We start from the raw sequence: 8,459 nt of genomic DNA on the forward strand, positions 1-8,459 counted from the left end.
CTAACCTTCATATGACCATTAGGGAATACGTTCAGTTGAACAATCCCTGGGACACCGACTCCTCCCTCACATGGGATGCTTATTAGAAGGAAATGTATTTCATTGATGTCTAATCTATTTTAACAGAAGGCCCGAGACCGGTTATCGCTCAAGGCTGAGCTCGAGTCAGCGGAGCAAGCACACAAAGATTCTTCCTCGCTGTTACTACAAAGGAAAGTAACAGCATTACATGGCAAGCGTAATGTTATCTACACAAATAGAGCGGAACTAAACTTACTGCACCTTAAAAAAACACATATAAACAAGGGAACAAGATAGGCCCACATCTGGCGCAACAGCTCAGTGTTAAACATGAAAAGGAATAATTCAGCCTATTACATCTGGACTCCGGGGAAACTGTCACTACAAAAGAGGGTAAAGCCCAAGCCTTTTGCAACTTCTATAAATGCTTATACACTGCAGACCCCATTGACGAGAAAATGGCATAAACCTCCCACGGATGACGGCAGACCAAAATGACCTAATAGGCAGCCCCATTAGAGACGACGAAGTCCAAGCTGCAATGGATGCTCTTAAACTGCATAAATCACTTGGGCCAGATGTGTTCATGCCCCAATTCTACAAGACTTTCAGCTTCGAACGTGTGCTCCACCTGACTGCCCTATTTAACTGCAGAGCTGATTTTCAAGGTGTGACACAAACTATTGGCAAGTGCTAGTATCCATTATACCGACACCGCATAATAACCCATGACTCTGTGTGTCTTTTCAACCTATTACGCTGCTTAACCTTGTTGCTAAATTCTACACTAAGATTTTGGCCAATAGGCTAGAAGACATAATTCCAGAATTGATCCATCCAGATCAGTCTAGCTTCATTAAGGGGAGGAAGACAGATGATAATTTGCGGAGGGTGGTTCACCTGGTTGAGAAAGCTACTAAGAAACATATCCTGTCTATTCTCTTGGAGCTGGATCATGAGAAAGCTTTTGACTTGGTAGAATGGTCCTTCCTTTTTCACACATTGCCTGAATTTGGCTTTGGGGAACTATTCATAAATATTGTCCAGGGTAACTATGCCCACTCAAGATCATGAGTGTTTGGTGAGCAGTACCGCTTCTGACCTTTTCAGCCTCGACCAAGGTACGAAACAGGGGTACCCATTATCCCCGCTATTATTTGCCCTAAGTATTGAACCCTTGGAAGCTAAAGTGAGAGCCAAACCTTCCATCAATGGTCTATCTTTTAGTTCAGTGGACCACAAAATAACTATGCTTGCACACAATGTATTGCTGTCCCTCACATCTCCTCATACTTCCTTGGAAGCCCTACAGGCTGACTACGAACTGGTGTTGGGTTTTTGTATAAATCTCCATAAGTCTTTTCTACGTAACTTGACAGTCCCATAGCAAGATTTACCCCCTTTAAATGGGCTAAAAACAAACTGACCTACCCTGGATCAAGATTACACTAAAAGTGACCAATCCATATAGAGTAAACAATCCCTCCCTCGTGCAAGGACAAAAAACTGATCTTAAAAGCTAGGCCCCTCTCTATTTATCTTGCTTATGCTGCAATAATGCAGTAAACATGTCATTTCTACGAGGACTTATACCTTTTTCAGGGTCATCCCATCAAGACAGAGAGAGATGTATTCTCTTTCCTCCTCTCCCTAATCACCTGCTTTATTTGGCAAGATTATCAACCTCAACTTCCCTACAAGGTGTTAATACTGCCGAGAGAAGTGGTGGGGCTAGACCTGTCCGACTTTGCTCAATTGTACAGAGCATCTCAGTTGAGGGTTATGACTGAATGGTTCATGAGAGAAAATGTAGGAGTGATTCATGTAAGGGGCTTAACCAACTCAGGATAATGCAGCAAGTACGCTCTTTCAGAGGTCAAAAACTCAACTTGCAATTTACTCAGTGATTGTGGAGGTTGTAAAGTAGAACAATTCTGCAGGAAGTCCGGTACAAGACCTTCATCCTCATTGGATGATTCATAGCCAGGAGAAACCATGTTAAGATATTAAATCTTAGATTTCCATAATTCTGGCTGAAACAAACCCAGGACAACTCTTATAACTTCATTTTGTATCCACCCTTACTGGGCTTCTGCTGTGAAGGAGAGACAGTACTTGATTTATATTTAGATTTCTTCTTATTCTTAGTTTCCAGTGCTTTCTATTTTTTGGAACCCTCAGGCTCATTTTTTTCATTGTGATTTTGTATCTTGACTTACACAGATATATTTTTACGACATACTTTTAGAAAGTTCTTGTTCATAATCTTGAGTGGGAACAACAGCCTAAAGCTTGTGCGGTCGGCTGTTACTGAGCTTCCCCTCAAATATTACTAAGTTTAATGGATGAGGCAGTTTCATAATTACCAATCAATGTCATGCCTAAATCTACATCTGGAACTGCACCATGCTTGATTTGTATTTGTTTTAACATCTCCGGTATCCTCACCAGTAAAGGAGTGCCATGCATAGAAGTGTAACTACTAGCAAATATTGGCCTTGATGTCGCCCATTTACTACAATTCTCTACAAGTGGTACCATACCAAGTGGAACAGACATAGTTAACATTCTATGTTTGTCTTGGGGTGTAGTGTGAGAATATGTTGCTTCTTATTCTTTGGTTTTGTGAGCAATCCAAATCTCACCTCACTTTGTGGGCACTTTGCCCAGGATTGTATTAGTCGACTATGGACTGACTGGCTGCACTGCAACATGTTGTTGTACATCCAAAAGCAAAAAAACAGTCCCTACAGTCTGTAGACCATACCTTCAAAGTTGTCTCTATATTCTCACTAAGGTTGTTATAAATGTCTTAATTCCGGAGCATTCAGATTTCTTGCATCTGGATGCAGAATATAACCAGTCAACACAGGCTAGGTAGCCCCGGGATTATTTAAGGGTCCCAATCTGACAATCGCCACTGGATGCGGTAAATGCCCACCTAACTAACCGATTCCTGATATCCTCTTGGAATTTCTAGGCATTGATAAAGGTTATATTCAGCAAGTTTAAAGGCAGGTTTATAGGCGTGAAAGTGCCTAGCATTTGGATCTACAGGATCAAACTCCACCCATAAGTAAATATTTTAAAGGGATATGCAGCATTTATTAGTTTACAACTAAAATGACTCAGGGTAACCCCTTTCAATGAGGTGTTGCGTCAATGTGTGAATGATGCCCTACAGTTCATCCTTATCACAACAGGTTGTGAAGCCAATGTATGATAGATTCAAAACCTGATTCAAAAAATGAAATTGAGTAGTAAGTACCTTTAACTAGCTAAGTGCCTAACAAACCCTTCAGCAGAGAGTGAGCTCCTTTCTTATATGCGGGAGGAAAGCAGTATTAAAACAGACGTCTTCACTAATCATAATTATTGGTAGTCTTGTGTGTGATACTCAGGAGTACTTTAAGCTTTGCTTTGCTGCCGGGCTCCATGATGTTTTATGCAGCTTTCTGCCAAACGCAGCCCAGTTTTTGATTCCCTAGACCCAATGGCCAAGTACAGGCGCAAAGCCAACTTAGCAACTTGAGATGGGGATATGGTGAAATGTTACCCACAAACCACCTGCGCATTAAATGGGAATGGTTCGTTCTGGGCAATCATCAATCCTGTGAGACCATAGTATTATTAGTTTGTTAGTGAATTCTGAAACTTATTGCACCACAGATGGGCACACATAAGAATACACACTCATATTTTAAGGACTTTATTAAAATCAGTTCCCTAATCTAGTGCATACAATATTTATAGATGTAACTATTAAAACAAACTTAGCTGTGACAATGAATGCAATTAATAAGAAACATATTTTTAAAATTCTAACTTTGTGATGGTGCTTCAGAAATTCATTACACTTATTCATGGAAACAGTCTTTTGTAATCAACCTTTCCCTTTTAGTCCCTAACTAAACTATCTTAGCACCAAAAGTGCCTGTCTGAGGTTCTTGAGCTGGCCTGTAGACTGCATACCTTAATTGAACAACATAACTTTTGCGAAGTTCTTGAGTGCGTTGATAAGGCCGGGCTGTCTCCGAGGATCTTATGGCCTTCACTAGGGATGTTTGTAGCTCACGTGGACCAGGCTCCCATGAAGAAAGCTGATGGTTCCTCTTTGCCTATTTCTTGTGTGTACCAGGCTTTAATACACTTTTGTGATTATTTTGATAAGGGCAGGTCTCGTGCTAAATGATGTAAAATGCTAAAAATAACACACTAAACCTTTTACACCTTCACTAAATTCTATCACACATAATAAATCACATTGGTACACATATTTTAATAATTGATGTGCTCTCAAACTTTAGGATAGCAAATCGTATATGTTGTACATATACAAACAACACTAAATGCTACACATGCATATATATGAAAACTGCAATCAGATACATGAATATATGAAATGCAATGTGGGTACATAAGTAGAAAACGCAAAGATTAAGTCATATCCTTACTACCAACAGCCACCTTTAATTTCAATTAGTCCTCCCTATGCCTTGCCTCAGATGCTCCATCTGTAACAGGCCACTGTACGCATCCATAGGCAATGTCTACTCTATGCCAGCTACATTTGCTCTGCCACTTTCTCATTGCTCACTCGCTCTGAGCCCCAGCTGTCCTTCTCCATGCCCATCATCATTATATTTCCCTTAATTGGCACAAGGGTCTCCCTCCCAGCACATTCCTCCAGAGGCCACATCTCTCTGTCTCCCCTGATGTGCCTCATACAAGTGCCTAAAGGCACTGTGCCCCTAAGACAAATCCCCTTATGTAAGTAGCCAATCCCACTTTGGCCTCCCTCTGTGCTCTGCTGTCTGTTTGTTGCTGTTGTGTTGCCAAGTCTATAATTCAAAACACAAACATACCTTGGAAAGAAGGCCAAACCAAGCCCAATCCTTTCTAAAAAGACATCAAATCAAACCAAGTCTTACCACGAGAAGCCCAAAAACAATCCCAACCTTCAAAAATCACGAAAAGTCTTAAAAAAAAACAATCTGATCCATTAAAGTTAGGAAACATTATTTTAACATGCATGGAAAACATAGGGCTTAGTTTTGAGGACTGCAGGACATTCACCAAAAAAAAGAAGCAATGTCGCTTCTGCCAAACAACTCTTGGTTTCTCCTACTCCGTTTAGTGAGAGAAAGGCCATGTTTCTGACAGTGGAGGCTACACTAGCTATGCTGGCAGAAACCTTTGACTGGCAGCCCGTCTGAAATTGGGTCACCCATCAATTTACCTGAGACTATTCACACTGGTTAACACAGACGTTCTTGTCCTATGTATATTTTTCCTGGTCAGGACTCTAAGGGAAAGCCTGTCGGTACCAAACAGAGAACCAAAGAAATGCCTCCCACCTGTCAGGAAATTATCTTTTTTGCTTTTCAGTAACAGACTCCCACTTTCGTGGTTGTTTTTGAAAACTAAAAATCTTTGCTGAGTGGATGCCTTAAACATGTCACCTGCCCAGTATCGCTTCTGTGCCTTTGGAGGAACCGCTGAGACAAAGGCACAGAGATCTCTGTCTGCTTGCTGGAGAGCTTTGTGCATGGAGGTTGGCCTTTGGCCAGATCAACTTAATATATGCCTGGCAGATCAAAGGACCAGCCAGCATACTCCAAATAAGACTCACAGTCACAGAACTGCAACACATCATATGTGTATGCCACAGACCGAGGCTCCTGAAGCAGCAGTTTTCAGGCACATATTTCTGTATTTGTTTGTTTATTTTATACTGACATAATGTATGCATTAAAATTTGATTTTACTTTGTTTTTATCTTCGAGCAACTTGGTTTGGTTCATGCTCTTGCTTTAGAAAGTAAGTGTGTGAACAAAATATATATGTCAGCGTTCATGGGGACATATATGGACGTTACCATGAACTACATTGTGAATTGATTTTGCATTACCCTCTGGAAATCTGTAAACATTATATACGCCATGCTGCTTCATATTTGTTGGCTATAAATAAACGTATTTGAGGACCACAAGACTCTAGTTTCTTTGCATAGAAGTGAATATTCTGGGCGGGTTCCATATACATCTCGATGGGCTGTGGCGTTTGACCTTTGCATAGTAGTATTTAAAGTCGAATCTATGTTTATAACTACACGTGCTCTAAATAACTTGTAGTATTGGGTCATACTTATGTTTACTGACATGTCACAAATATATTTACAGAGTGGCAGTGAAAATAAATGCAGCCAAATAATACATGCTTTTAGAGTAACTGCACTAATATAACTACATTAATGTATTTATTACTACAGTGCAGAGGTTAAATTGAAATTACCTCCTCGTCCGTCTTCCCTTCCCAATCCATAACAATGAGTAGCCTGTCTGCTCTCCAGAAACCTATTACCTAGCAAAGTCGAATATTTCCCCCAATATTTCCCCCAATATGGCGCTGCCCACCTAAACCAGTATGCATAAAGGAGGAAGTGTGCCTTCCACACATCCTGGTTTTTTTTTCTGCATGCTGCAGACAAATTGCCTAGCTGAGTTGGGTATGTTCTTTTTTCGTTTTCCTGTTGTATGTTTAATGGCTTGCTTTAGCAGCCACGCTGGGATTTTTCGATTTTTCCATATATGCCCTGCTCAGGGGGAGTTTGCGCTTGATGGCAGATGGCCGCGCTGAGCGTCCTGGTGCCCGTTCTCTTCCCCTGCTGCCAGGAGCTGTAGGTCAGAGGTAGCGTAGGGGACACTGTCTTGTTCTGGCAGGCACCTCCTTTGTGAGGGTTCAAGTCCTGTCGCTGACAGAGAGAGTATGTGGCCTAAGGTTCAATGCTGCCGACTTTGGAGCAGGCGCCAAGCTAGAGTCTCAGCGGCGGCTCAACATCTTAAGTTCAGGGTTCTGGGAGTCAGCAGTGGGCTTATTGGAGCCATTGTGGACTGGCTGGCTCCGTGGTTTACAGCTCCCCTCTGTTGTCTGTGGAGGGTAGTGCTCGGAACCTGCTGCTGTTCGCTATGTAATACCAAGCGCTTGCCACTGACGTTTGGCGTTCCCTCAGGTTGGTTTGGTTTCTGGCTGCTTTCCTGCCTGGGCTCATGGTTTGACATTTTGTTTCTCCACAGGAGCTGTTTGCCTCTCTTTCCTGTGGAGTTTGCTCTGTTGTGCCCTGCTATAGCGGACTTGGCTTATGTAGTAGACTAGTAGCAGTCTAGTGTTTTCAGAATGTACATTATTTTGTATTCTATGTATTGGTTTGAGTTGAGGGTTCTCTTCCAAGTCAGTTAGTTTCTTGACCAGCTTGGATGAGTTCGCTCTCACCTAGTCTGTACCTTGATTAAAGAACTCAAGCTTACATGTGTTCCAGTGTCCAGCTTATTTACCACATTTTGGTGACGGTCTTCTGCAGACCTGGTTTTCGTGCTGTAGAACCAAAGTTGTCCGATTGGTTATGGTGAAGGCATTTTCGAGGTGAGACAAGAATGTGGTAAGAGCAGGCAGTGGTGATCTACGGCAAGAGTGAGTTGTTCCATTTACTTGCTCAATTCAGTGCCCAGAGTACCGAGAATATTGAGGAAATTACAGTGTAGCTCTATCTTCGTGACGTCATTCAGTTGTGACTCCATTATCAACGCCAACTGTACCTGGATTCCAGTGAGGCTGTTTCCCAGAAACGTGATGTTAGGAGTTTCCAGGCAACTCAGCCGGTGAGAGGTGAACGCAGCTGTGTTCATGCTTCTGTGAGGCTGTATCCCAGCAACGCATGGCCACGCACCCGGTGTGCTAATCCTGCGCAGCGGAGACTGATGAGCTTCACGTTCAAGGAGCGCATCATCACTGATGTCACCACGCATCACGTTTGCATGTCCATGTTGTCGGCCATTTTGAATTTGGCATAATACCTCATACCTTGTATCCTAGCAACCACACTACGGAGACGATCTCTGGGAACAAGGAAGCATTTTCTTCGGTGATATACAGACCTGAGGTATATCGTTTGGTAACCATTCTCTTTACCAAAAAGGTACTTTTATTAGGTCTTTTTAAAAATACTCAGATTTTGTGGTTTTCAAACCTGGCAAAGTGGTTATTGGTCACTTTGTAATTTAAGCATGACTTTAGCCCAAATTTCTGTCCTATTACCTCCTAATTTCTTCGCACAAGCAGGACCACCCAGCATTCCATGGGAAGATTGGATTCTCATGTTTGAGAATGATCTTGATGCTCTTGATGGTCAGAAGTTTTTTGCTAAGAGAAAGAAAGCATTATTACTCAGTACCTTAGGGAAAGAAGAGCAACATGTTTTTCGTTATTTGCCGCAAGCTCTACAAGCCAATGGTCAACCCATGCCTGATGAGTACAAGGAAGCCAGATATGCTAAAAAGGAGAATTTGGTAACGAATAGTTACAAATTCTACACCCAACATCAGAAACAAGGAGAAACAATAGATGAATTCATAGCGAGACTTAGGGAACTATCTATCAAA

At 41.9% G+C, this 8,459-nt stretch overlaps 1 long non-coding RNA gene across 1 annotated transcript in view; it reads right to left on the reverse strand.

Annotated features, from left to right (window-relative positions):
- Positions 1-7,759, reverse strand: part of LOC144775666 (uncharacterized) — an 88,850-nt gene extending 81,091 nt beyond the window's left edge. The window contains exon 1 of the long non-coding RNA XR_013600558.1: positions 7,617-7,759. This is a non-coding gene — a long non-coding RNA (uncharacterized LOC144775666). The remainder of the gene's footprint in view (positions 1-7,616) is intronic.
- Between the last annotated feature and the right edge of the window lie 700 nt (positions 7,760-8,459).

This window comes from Lissotriton helveticus, chromosome 1_1 (assembly GCF_964261635.1).
Source record: "Lissotriton helveticus chromosome 1_1, aLisHel1.1, whole genome shotgun sequence".
Taxonomy (NCBI): domain Eukaryota; kingdom Metazoa; phylum Chordata; class Amphibia; order Caudata; family Salamandridae; genus Lissotriton; species Lissotriton helveticus.